Source organism: Larimichthys crocea, chromosome VII (genome assembly GCF_000972845.2).
Source record: "Larimichthys crocea isolate SSNF chromosome VII, L_crocea_2.0, whole genome shotgun sequence".
In the NCBI taxonomy this organism is placed as follows: Eukaryota; Metazoa; Chordata; class Actinopteri; family Sciaenidae; genus Larimichthys; species Larimichthys crocea.
The window spans coordinates 2,424,255-2,437,316 of record NC_040017.1 but is presented as its reverse complement, the minus strand read 5'-3'; the positions used below and the strand labels follow the sequence as shown (position 1 = coordinate 2,437,316).

The 13,062-nt window shown below is 44.2% G+C and overlaps 1 pseudogene; it reads left to right on the top strand.

The window, feature by feature from the left end:
- Positions 1 to 308: 308 nt before the first annotated feature.
- LOC113746040 (uncharacterized) lies at positions 309 to 12,720 on the top strand (annotated as a pseudogene).
- Positions 12,721 to 13,062: the final 342 nt, after the last annotated feature.

Here is a 13,062-nt window from a genome sequence, read left to right as displayed (position 1 = left end):
AAGTCACCAATGACATCCTCCTCTCCGCAGTATCCGGCCACCTCACCATCCTCATCCTCCTGGACCTCACTGCAGCTTTGGACACCATAAACCACACCATTCTTCTCTCCCGCCTTGAGTCCTCAGCATCACTGGCACTGCACCTGCCTGGCTCAAGTCATACTTCACAGACCGACAACAATTCATTCACATCAACAACTGCACCTCCTCCACTGTTCCTCTGTCCCATGGTGTCCTTCAGGGTTTAGTGCTTGGTCCTCTCCTCTTCATACTCTACCTGCTCCCTCTTGACAACATCATTCCCCACCATGGTCTCCATTTCCACTGTTATGCTGATGACGTCCAGCTTTATCTCCACCAACTCCATCACCCCCGGCAACGCCACTCACTCCACTCTCTCCAACTGCCTCGCTGACATCAAATCCTGGATGCAGACCAACTTCCTCAGACTAAACTGTGACAAATCAGACATGATCATCATTGGCCCCAAATCCCTCACCAAAACCGCAGACTGCTTCCGCCTCAACAACTCCACCATTGCCCCACAGTCGCAACCTCGGAGTCATCTTTGACAATGATCCGACTGACTCCTCCTCTTCGTGCTTTGCGGTAACGTATTGTGTCACCTCCGGTATCGGTGTTGTTGCCACGGTGCTCTCTGCTCTGCTCACCTGAACAGATTTCCGTATATTTCTCACATCAGCGACTATCTACTTATCTCTGCACTACTCTCTGACTTGTTCTGTCTGTGCATAAACAGCTCTCTGAACTCTAGTAACTACAATCTGATAGTTTCTCCAGTTTCTGTTAGCCACACTAACTAGCCTAGCTTTAGCAATGGCGTCTCTCTGCTCTCCTGCTCTCTCCTCTCCTGCTCTCCTGCTCTCTCCTCTTCTCTTCTCTCCTGTCCTGTGTGCCACATGTTCAGTTACTCCTCGTCCTCCTTTAGTGATAACGGTACTTGTAATAAGTGTAGTTTATTTGTAGCTTTGGAGGCGAGGGTCAGTGAGTTAGAGGCACGGTACCGCACCACCGAACAGTCAGTAGCTGCTATAGTTAGCCAGTCCCCTGTAGCCGGTGCGGTACAGCCACAGGTAGCTTCAGCTAGCCGTCCCCCGGTAGTTCCCGAGCAGCCGGGAGGCTGGGTGACTGTTCGAAGGAGGCATAGCCCCAAACTGAAGCCCACGGTACACCACCAACCGCTCCACGTTTCAAACAGATTTTCCCCGCTCAGCGACACACCCGCTGAGAGGCCAACTCTGGTCATTGGCAGCTCCATAGTCCGAAACGTGAAGTTAGCGACACCGGGGGCCATAGTTAAATGCATCCCGGGGGCCAGAGCGGGCGACATCGAGTCTTTTTTGAAACTGCTGGCTAAGGATAAGCGTAAATACAGTAAGATTGTTATTCACGTCGGCGGTAATGACACCCGGTTACGCCAATCGGAGGTCACTAAAATTAATGTTTCATCGGTGTGTGAATACGCCAAAACGATGTCGGACTCCGTAGTTTTCTCTGGTCCCCTCCCCAATGTGACCAGTGATGACATGTTTAGCCGCATGTCGTCATTTCACCACTGGCTGTCGAGGTGGTGTCCAGCAAACGATGTGGGCTTCATAGATAATTGGACACCTTTCTGGGGAAAACCTGGTCTGATTAGGAGAGACGGCATCCATCCCACTTTGGATGGAGCAGCTCTCATATCTAGAAATACGGCCAAGTTTATTAGTTGACCAAAACCATGTCGACCCAGAGTTGAGACCAGGAAGCAGAGCTGCAGTCTTACACGCTTCTCTGCGCCTCCATTAGAGCAGTTGCCCACCCAGTCCTTTAGTATAGAGACTGTGTCTGTCCCCCGTCCACCTACATTATTTAAAGATAAAACAAACAGAAGAGGAGTTCATCATAAAAACTTGATAAAAATTAAATCAACATCTCCAACAGTCCAAAATAAGAGAATTAAATGTGGACTATTGAATATCAGGTCTTTGTCATCTAAAGCTGTCCTAGTCAATAAATTAATATCAGACTATGATACTGACTTGTTCTGTCTCACTGAAACCTGGCTGCAGGAGGATGAATATGTTAGCTTAAATGAATCCACTCCTCCGAGTCATTATAATACTCATGTTCCTCGAAGTACTGGTCGAGGTGGTGGAGTTGGAGCCATATTTGACTCAAGTCTATTAATAAATCCTAAACCGAAACTAAATTATAATACATTTGAAAGTCTTGTTCTTAGCCTCACTCACCCAACCTGGAAAACTTTGCAGCCAATTTTATTTGTTACAGTATATCGAGCTCCAGGTCCTTATTCTGAATTTTTATCTGAATTTGCAGAATTTGCATCAGGCTTGATCCTTAAAAACAGATAAAGTAATTATTGTAGGTGATTTTAACATTCATGTGGACAACCACAGTGATAGTCTTAGTACTGCTTTTATCTCTCTATTAGACTCAATTGGCTTTTGTCAAAGTGTAAATAAACCGACTCATTGTCTGAACCACACTCTTGATCTTGTTCTTTCATATGGCATTGAAATTGATAATATAATAGTCTTCCCACAGAATCCTCTTCTGTCTGACCATTTTTTAATAACCTTTGAGTTCATACTACTGGACTATAAGCCTTTGTGTAGAAGCTTCTACAGCAGATGTTTATCTGATAGTGCTGTAGCCAAATTTAAGGAAGTGATTCCTTCAGCATTGAATTCAATGCCATGTCTAACTGTAACAGAGGACTTGTCTACTTCCTTTAGCCACCCACAAATAGACCATCTTGTTGATAGTATTACAGGCTCATTACGGACAACTCTAGACTCTATTGCACCTCTGAAAAAGAAGATAATTAAACAAAGAAGGCTAGCACCATGGTATAGCCAGCAGACTCGTAAATTAAAGCAGGAGGCACGTAAATCTGAACGCAAATGGCGTGCCACTAAACTGGAAGAATCTCATCTAGTCTGGCAAGATAATCTCAAAACATACAGGAAGGCTCTCCGTAATGCCAGAGCAGCCTATTAAATCAAAATCAAATCAATTTTATTTGTATAGCCCAAAGTCACAAAGTACATTTGCCTCAGAGGGCTTTACAATCTGTACAGGGAGTGACACCCTCTGTCCTTAGACCCTCGGTTCGAGTGAGGAAAAACTTGCCCACAAAAACCCTTTTAATGGACGGAATTTATATTCCCAGAAGTTAGTTTTGCATTAGCGCCAGTCTAGCCACAAACAACGCACATTGTTTTTACTGGTAAGTCATCTCTACTAAATGCTCGTCGTTCTAAAAGAAGAAGTGTCTCCAATAAAAACCACCAGAGCGAAAGCATCAAAGCAGGCAGCACAGATCGAGCCAAAAATACACTCCAGTTGCCCGTTATTAGGTACGCTGGCTTAAACTGGTGCAGTCTAATACAGTAGGTTAGGAATGTACCTGGATTAAAATAAGGTAGAAATAAATGAGTGGAAAAACAAAATAAAACCCGGAGTGGACACACGTGCAGATGTCAGCTACATGACATAACACTTCCCACTTTTGGTGCAGGCCTGGAAGTCAGAGCACAGTTCAGAATGCATGTGGTCAAAAAGAAATAACAGCTGGATTGTGCAGGAGACTAATGGTTTACATTCATGTGCGCAGCGGTGCTGTGAGGGCTTATGACTGGAAGATCTTTCGTTTAATTCCTAAAACTTGCAAAAATAAATCTGGGTGGAAAATTGAGAGTATTGCTTGCCCTCCCTCAGTGCCACCACTGAGGGTGCCCTTAAAGCAAGGTCCTCAACCCCAACTGCTCGGGTGGAGCTGTTCATCTGATAACTGGAAATAATTTCTTAGCCATAATTTTCTACTGGGAACGTTCTTTGTTGCCACACAACCTCAAAGCCCACCTCTGCTTAAATGACGCTTGCTTGAACATTCAATTTGGTTTTTCGTTCTCAACCAGCACATGAAACAGCCCTCCTGAATCACCAATGACATCCTCCTCTCCGCAGTATCCGGCCACCTCACCCTCCTCATCCTCCTGGACCTCACTGCAGCTTTGGACACATAAACCACACCTTCTTCTTCCCGCCTGAGTTCCTCAGCATCACGGCACTGCACCTGCCTGGCTCAAGTCATATTCACAGAACCGACAACAATCATTCACATCAAAAACTGCACCTCCTCCACTGTTCCTCTGTCCCATGGGTGTCTCTCAGGTGTAGTGCGGTTGGGCCGTCCTCTCAGACTCTACCTGCTCCCTCTTGACAACATCATTCCCCACCATGGCTCCATTTCCACGTTTTAGCTGTGACGTCCGCTTATCTCCACCAACTCCATCACCCCCGGCAACGCCATCACTCTCACTCTCTTCCAAACTGCCTCGCTGACATAATCTTGGATGCAGACCAAACTTCCTCGACTAATAACTGTGAAAAAAATCAGACATGATCATCATTGGCCCCAAATCCCTCACCAAAACGCAGACTGCTTCCGCTCAACAACTCCCACCATTGCCCACAGTCGCAACCTTGGAGTCATCTTTGAACATGATCCGGACTCCTCCTCTTCGTGCTTTGCGTAATATTGTGTCACTTCCGGTATCGGTGTTGTTGCCACGGTGCTCTCTGCTCTGCTCACTGACAATGTATTTTGTCTTTTTTTTTCACTTTGAATGTCTCACACACAAGATATGTTTATGAAGAATGCATCAATATACGTAAATGGCATAAGTGTACTTAACACATATGATAACATGATATTTATTTTACCCTGGGTGATCTCCAGTTTATACTATCAAGAACTATGACACTCTCTAAATGTTTTATGACAGTTGATTATGCATCAGAAAGTTGAAACTATGTGTGTTCATGACGACTAAGCCTCAAAACACACTTAAATGTGGTTTTCATAGAAAAGAAATATACAAGCAATTATTAGATCCACCACTGCAGAACAAATAATCGACACTGAAGTGATGTGATGGTCCACAGCAATTGTTGCTTTTGGACAACAGCTGCAGTTCTGAGGCTCCTACTTTACGGGTGACAAGAGAAAGACACCAAGCTTTAAATCCTCCACTCACGCTGCAGGTCCTGCCTCCAATCTCCAGCTATACCATCTGTCATCACTGAAAATATATGTATTATGTCTGTGAGTCTGATGGGAAACAAACTTAATCACACTGGTAGCACAAACAAACAGATATGAATGTTTAACATGGTTCTTTTAATGTCCATGTAGAGTGAAAACTACTGAAGCTGCAGCTTCTTGGATCAACCTCATTTGTTTTCACAAATACAATCATGTTGGGATGTTTATTCATTTTACTAGGTCAGCATTTTCTGCTCAGGTGCTTCTCTCATAAACATTCACTTTGTTTGATGCTTTTACACAACCAAAACAGCATTATTGGTGCCACATCTGTTCATATAATCTATATAATTCATAGGATGTTTTTTTTTACACAGACAGTGTGTACTGGCCATCTGGCATACTCACATTGGTGTTTTGTCTGTCCGCCCTCTCTGTGAGTCTGTCGTTCAGTGCTGTTGTCACTGTCACTTTGCCTCTCCTCCACTGCTTAAATTTGAGGGGGGGGGGGGCTTTAACAGCAAAGGCCCAGTCATGGTCTGTGACTAGTCAAAATGTAGGAATAGCTGCCCGCCCACTGAAGAAGGTCGGAGTTGGCCTGAGCCTATGTACATTAACTCACGATGAGCAGAAAAATTGGAGCAACAAACCTTTTTTTTTGCATCTGAACAATTTGAAGATTTTGGCGTCTATGATCCAGTCAGTCCCAAAATCAGTGAAGTAGCTGGTGGGTGGTGGCTGTAATGCATTCTTATTCCCAAGCCAAAGCTACTTTAGTCATTTTATGATTCCCGTATTAATAAATATGAACAATATATTTATATATATTTATTATTATTATACTCATAAAATGGTTGTTGTAACAAGTTATGATCGTGGTTATGATTCTGTGAAACTGTGGAGGGCTGTTCGATCATAGTCTGGGTTCTACATAGCCATTTGTAAGCTGATGGGATAGCAGCCATCTTTTCATTAGAGAGACTTCGCCTGTCTGCGAGCTCCATAGGGAGAGATTCGGACGCTGTCTCACCATCCCCCAACAAAAGCAGCGTCTGAATATGCTACAGTACCAGGGAGAATGACTGGCTAATTTTTTCTAGTAAAACAAGTTAGATGGTTTACAACGTCTGTGATTTAGTTAAATAAATGTTTAAGCAACATGTCCTGATGTGATTGATAACCAACACGTGTTTTTTTAAGAAGAGACTAACACCAGAAATGCGTCTTCATGCCGCCTCTACTGTACACACAGATAAAAGGAGAGAAGTGGCAGTCTGAGCTTTTATCCATCCAAACATCCTCCTGAAGCAAGGTATATCCTGTTCCCCCTCAGTGAGCCCCCATCTAACTGACGCGCAAAGGCGCCATTAAAATTGGCAGCAGTAGGGGCCACAGGGGAGAAGGAGCAACTAATCCTCCCAGCTTCATGTACAGAGAGAGCGGTCTCAAACAGAGTCATTAACACAGAGAGGCAAAATGGAGGACCATTCTTCAGGTCAGAGGCATCTCTTTGCGTGGCCACTGGAACTATGCATTATCACGGCAACAAAGAGGACGACACCGCCTGCTGTCCTGCCAGTCCCACCAGAAGCTGAAGCAGTGGGGAAAAGCTGTTCATTATTCATGAGGCTTCAGTATTTCATTGATGTTCCTGAGCGTACTCTTGTCCTGTTGGTATGGGCAGTCGTCATGAATTTACAAAGGTGCTTGATATTTAAACATGACTCAGAATACTTGCCAGCAGTAATGCCAGGTAAATAGCAGTGGAGTAGTACGAGACTCAGGCGTGCTGTCTTTTTTGCGTGACCTTTCTTCAAAGAAGCTTATGTCACTGGGTGTTATTTACTGCCAAATAATCTATTCAGGCAGCCAAATGGCCAGGAAGCTTGCAGTCAGTGGTGTGACATTACACATATGTCAAACATCTCAAAATTAAATCTGTGCTTGAATTTCATATCAGTGAAACTGGTAGTGGTTCCACCTAGCAGCTCATAAAGCATGTGATTTCTGTTTCAAATCGTGTGCTGGAAGGAATTTTCTATTCCCAAAGTTAGTTTGCCTTAGCAGCAGTTAGCCACAAACACGCACATTGTTTTACTGGTAAGTCATCTCTACTAAATGCTCAGTGTTATAAAAGAAAGAAGTTGTCTCCAATAACACCCAAGAGCAGAAGGCATCAAAGAAGCAGGCACAGATCGAGCCAAAAATACACTCCAGTTGCCAGTTTATTAGGTACGCTGAGCTTAAACTGGTGCAGTCTATACAGTCAGTTAGAATGTAATGGAAAATAAGGTTGAAATAAAGGTGGAAAAACAAAAAACCCAGGAAGGTGACACAAGCTGCAGATGTCAGCCTACATGACATAACACATTCCCACTTTTGGTGCAGGCTGGAAGTTCAGGCACAGTTCCAGAATGCATGTGGTCAATAAAGAATAACAGCTGGATTGTGCAGGAGACTAATGGTTTACATTCAGTGTGCGCGGTGCTGTGAGGGCTATGACTGGAAGATCTTTCGTTATAATCCTAAAACTTGCAAAATAAATCTGGGTGAAAATTGTAGATATGCTTGCCCTCCCTCAGTGCACACTGAGGTGCCCTTAAAGCAAGGTCCTCAACCCCAACTGCTCGGTGGAGCTGTTCATGAATAATGTAAAAAAAAAAAAAATGTAGTACTTTATTTGAGTATACCTGGACTTAACTGACATCATGTCAAACTTCCAGCCCATCTCCAATCTCCCCTTTCTGTCCATAATACTGGAACGTATTGTTGCCACCCTCAAAGCCCACCTCTGCTTAATGACCTGCTTGAAACCATTCAATCTGGTTTCCGTTCTCAACACAGCACTGAAACAGCCCTCCTGAAAGTCACCAATGACATCCTCCTCTCCGCAGTATCCGGCCACCTCACCATCCTCATCCTCCTGGACCTCACTGCAGCTTTGGACACCATAAACCAAACCATTCTTCTCTCCCGCCTGAGTTCCTCAGCATCACTGGCACTGCACCTGCCTGGCTCAAGTCATACTTCACAGCCCGCAACAATTCATTCACATCAACAACTGCACCTCCTCCACTGTTCCTCTGTCCCATGGTGTCCTCAGGGTTTAGTGCTTGGTCCTCTCCTCTTCATACTCTACCTGCTCCTCTTGACAACATCATTCCCCACCATGTCTCCTTTCCACTGTTTATGCTGATGACGTCCAGCTTTATCTCCACCAACTCATCACCCCCGGCACGCCACTCACTCCACTCTCTCCAAACTGCCTCGCTGACATCAAATCTTGGATGCAGACCAACTTCCTCAGACTAAACTGTGACAAATCAGACATGATCATCATTTGGCCCCAAATCCCTCACCAAAACCGCCAGACTCTTCCGCTCAACAACTCCACCATTGCCCACAGTCGCAACCTCGGAGTCATCTTTGACAATGATCCGACTGACTCCTCCTCTTCGTGCTTTGCGGAACGTATTGTGTCACTTCCGGTATCGGTGTTGTTGCCACGGTGCTTCTCTGCTCTGCTCACCTGAACAATTTCCGTATATTTCTCACATCAGCGACTATCTACTTATCTTGCGCACTACTCTTTGACTATTCTGTCTGTGCACAACACAGCTCTCTGAACTCTAGTAACTACCAATCTGATAGTTTCTCCAGTTTCTGTTAGCCACTACTAGCCTACTTTAGCAATGGCGTCCTCCTGCCTCCTTCTCTCTCTCTCTGCTCCCTCCCCTCTCCTCTCCTCCTCTCTCCTCTCTGCTTCCTCCTCTCTCCTCCTCCTTCTCTCCTGTCCTGTGTGCCACATGTTCGTTACTTCGTCCTCCTTTAGTGATAACGGTACTTGTAATAAATGTAGTTTATTTGTAGCTTGGAGGCGAGGCTCATGAGTTAGAGGCACGGTACCGCACCCACCGAACAGTCCGTAGGCTTATAGTTAGCCAGTCCCCTGTGCCGGTGCGGTACAGCCACAGGTAGCTTCAGCTAGCCGTCCCCGGTAGTTCCCGAGCAGCCGGGAGGCTGGGTGGACTGTTCGAAGGGGCATAGCCCCAAACTGAAGCCCACGGTACACCACCAACCGCTCCACGTTTCAAACAGATTTTCCCCGCTCAGCGCACACCCGCTGAGAGGCCAACTCTGGTCATTGGCAGCTCCATGTCCGAAACGTGAAGTTAGCGACACTGGGGGCCCTAGTTAAATGCATCCCGGGGGCCAGAGCGGGGCGACATCGAGTCTTTTTTTGAAACTGCTGGCTAAGATAAGCGTAATACAGTAAGATTGTTATTCACGTCGGCGGGTATGACACCCGGTTACGCCAATCGGAGGGTCACTAAAATAAGTTTCATCGTGTGTGATACGCCAAAACGATGTCGGACTCCGTAGTTTTCTCTGTCCCCTCCCCAATGTGACCAGTGATGACCTGTTTAGCCGCATGTCTCATTTCACCACTGGCGTCGAGGGGTGGTCCAGCAAACGATGTGGGGTTCATAGCTAATTGGACACCTTTCTGGGGAAACCTGGTCTGATTAGGAGAGACGGCATCCATCCCACTTTGGATGGAGCAGCTCTCATATCTAGAACTATGGCCAAGTTTATTAGTTGACCACAAACCATCTCGACCCAGAGTTGAGACCAGGAAGCGAGCTGCAGTCTTACACGCTTCTCTGCGCCTCCATTAGAGCAGTTGCCCACCCAGTCCTTTGTATAGGACTGTTCTGTCCCCCGTCCACCTACATTATTTAAAGATAAAAACAACAAAGAAGGGGTTCATCATAAAAACTTGATAAAAATTAAATCAACATCTCCAAACAGTCCAAATAGAGAATTAAATGTGGACTCCTGAATATCAGGTCTTTGTCATCTAAAGCTGCCTAGTCAATGAATTAATATCGACTATGATACGTACTTGTTCTGTCTCACTGAAAACTGGCTGCAGGGAGGATGATATGTTAGCTTAAATGAATCCACTCCTCCGAGTCATTATAATACTCATGTTCCTCGAAGTACTGGTCGAGGTGGTGGAGTTGGAGCCATATTTGACTCAAGTCTATTAATAAAATCCTAAACCGAAACTAAATTATAATACATTTGAAGCCTTTTTCTTAGCCTCACTCACCCAACCTGGAAAACTTCGCAGCAATTTTATTTGTTACAGTATATGCGGCTCCAGGTCCTTATTCTGATTTTTATCTGAATTTGCAGAATTTGCACAGGCTTGATCCTTAAACAGATAAAGTAATTATTGTAGGTGATTTAACATTCATGTGGACAACCACATGATAGTCTTAGTACTGCTTTTATCTCTCTATTAGACTCAATTGGCTTTTGTCAGTGTTAAATAAACCGACCTCATTGTCTGAACCACACTCTTGTCTTGTTCTTTCATATGGCATTGAAATTGATAATTAATAGTCTTCCCACAGATCCTCTTCTGTCTGACCATTTTTTAATAACCTTTGATTTCCATTACTGGACTATAGCCTTGTGTAGAAGCTTCTACAGCAGATGTTTATCTTATGTGCTGTAGCCAAATTTAAGGAAGTGATTCCTTCAGCAGAATTCAATGCCTGTTAACTGTAAACAGAGGACTTGTCTACTTCCTTTAGCACCCACAAATAGACCATCTTGTTGATAGTATTACAGGCTCCTTACGACAACTCTAGACTCTATTGCACCTCTGAAAAAGAAGATATTAACAAAGAAGGCTAGACACCATGTATAGCCAGCCAGACTCGTAAATTAAGCAGGAGGCACGTAAATCTGAACACAAATGGCGTGCCACTAAACTGAAGAATCTCATCTGTCTGGCAAGATAATCTCAAACATACAGAGGCTCTCCGTAATGCCAGAGCAGCCTATTATCTTCTTTAATTTAGGAGATAAGAACAACCCCAGGTTTCCTTCAGCATGTAGCCGCTAACAGAGAATCACAGCTCTACTGAACATCTATTCCTAGGTCTAAGTAGCAATGACTTCATGAGCTTCTTTAATGATAAGTTATAAACTATTAGAGACACAATCCTCACCTCTTGCCCTCAACAGGCATTGATTGCATTCTGATACAGCAAGTTTTGAAACAGCTGTAAAACCTGATATGTATTTAGACTGTTTTTTCCCATCGACCTTCATTAAATAACTTTAATCATTTCTGAGCTAAGCCGTCACCTGTCCTTTAGACTCCATCCCAACCAGGCTGCTCAGGAGTTTTACCTGTGGCTAGTAATTCGTTATTGGTATGATTAATCTGTCTTTATTATCAGGATATGTACCACGCGTCCTTTAAGGTAGCTGTAATTAAACTCTCTTAAAAAGCCCACTCTAGACCCAGAGGTCTTAGCCAACTACAGACCGTATCAAAAACCTCTTTCTGGCTAAGATACTTGAGAAAGTGTAGCTAATCAGCTGTGTTGACTTTCTCCAACAATAGTCTATTGAGGATTTTCCGTCAGGATTTAGAGTGCAATCATAGCACAGAGACCGCATTAGTCAAAAGTTACAAATGACCTCCTAATGGCATCAGACAAAGGACCATATCTCTGTACTTGTCCTGTTAGATCTTGTGCTGCATTGACACCACTGACCATCAAATTCTTTTACAGGACTGGAACATCAAATTGGCATCAAAGGAACCGCCCCTAGCTGGTTTAAATCGTACTTTTTAGATCGATCTCAGTTTGTTCACGTCAATGATGAATCCTCCATGCGACCAAAGTTTGTCATGGAGTCCCACAAGGTTCTGTACTTGGACCACTTCTATTTAGTTTATATATGCTTCCTTTAGGAACACTTATTCGGTCACTCTATCAATTTTCTTGTTATGTGACGACAACCAATTATATTTATCGATCAAGCCTGATGCAACCAATCAGTTAACTAAACTCCAGCATGCCTTAAGGATTAAAAAGTTGGATGACCTACAATTTTTTGATGTTAAATTCGACCAAACTGAAGTTCTTGTAATTGGACCCAAACACCTCAGAACAATCTCTTTCTAGAGAATTAGTTACTTTAGATGGGATCACCCTGGCCTCCAGCTCCACTGTAAAGATCTTGGAGTTGTTTTGATCAGGATTTGTCCTTTAACGTCCACATAAAACAAATTTTGAGGACTGCATTCTTCCACTTATGTAACATCGCTAAATCAGACGCATGTCTCTCCGGCGGATGCAGAAAAACTAGTCCACGCATTTGTTACTTCAAGGCTGGACTATTGTAACTCTTTGTTATCAGGCTGCTCTATAAGTCTCTTAGGACTTTGCAGTTAATTCAGATGCTGCTGCACGTGTTCTGACAGGAACCAAGATCAGAATCACATCTCTCCCCTTTTGGCTTCCTTGCACTGACTACCTATTAATCTAGAATAGAATTTAAATTCTTCTCCTTACTTACAAGCTCTTCATGGTCAGGCACCATCGTATCTAAAAGAGCTCATAATACCTTACTACCCCTCTAGAAACACTGCGCTCTCAGGACGCTGGGTGGTCTCCTTGTGTTCCTATAGTTTCCAAAAGTAGATTGGGAGCCGAGCTTCAGCTATCAGGCTCCTCTTCTGTGGAACCAAACTACCTTTCTGGGTTAGGGAGGCAGAAACGGTCAACACCTTTAAGAATAGACTTAAGACTTTTTTTTGATAAGCCTATAGTTAGGGCTGGCTCAGGTCATCCCTTAGTTATCTGCCATAGGATTAGACTGCTGGGGGACCCCACCCAGGGTTATGCCTAGCCAGGCACGGTATTGGTTGAAGATGCCACACATCTCCCTTACTGAAAACCTCTCTGCTCTCTCTCTCTCTCTCTCTCTCTCTCTCTCTCTCTCTCTCTCTCTCTCTTCTATCTTCTCTATCTCTTTCTCTTTCTCTCTCTATCTCTCCATTCTCCATCTCTCCATCTGTGGACATGTCTCATTAATGCATGTTACTATGTTTCTGTGCTCTGTCGTCCAGCAGGTTCTCGTGGATCGTGGCTGCTGCTGTGATCCTGCACGACGCC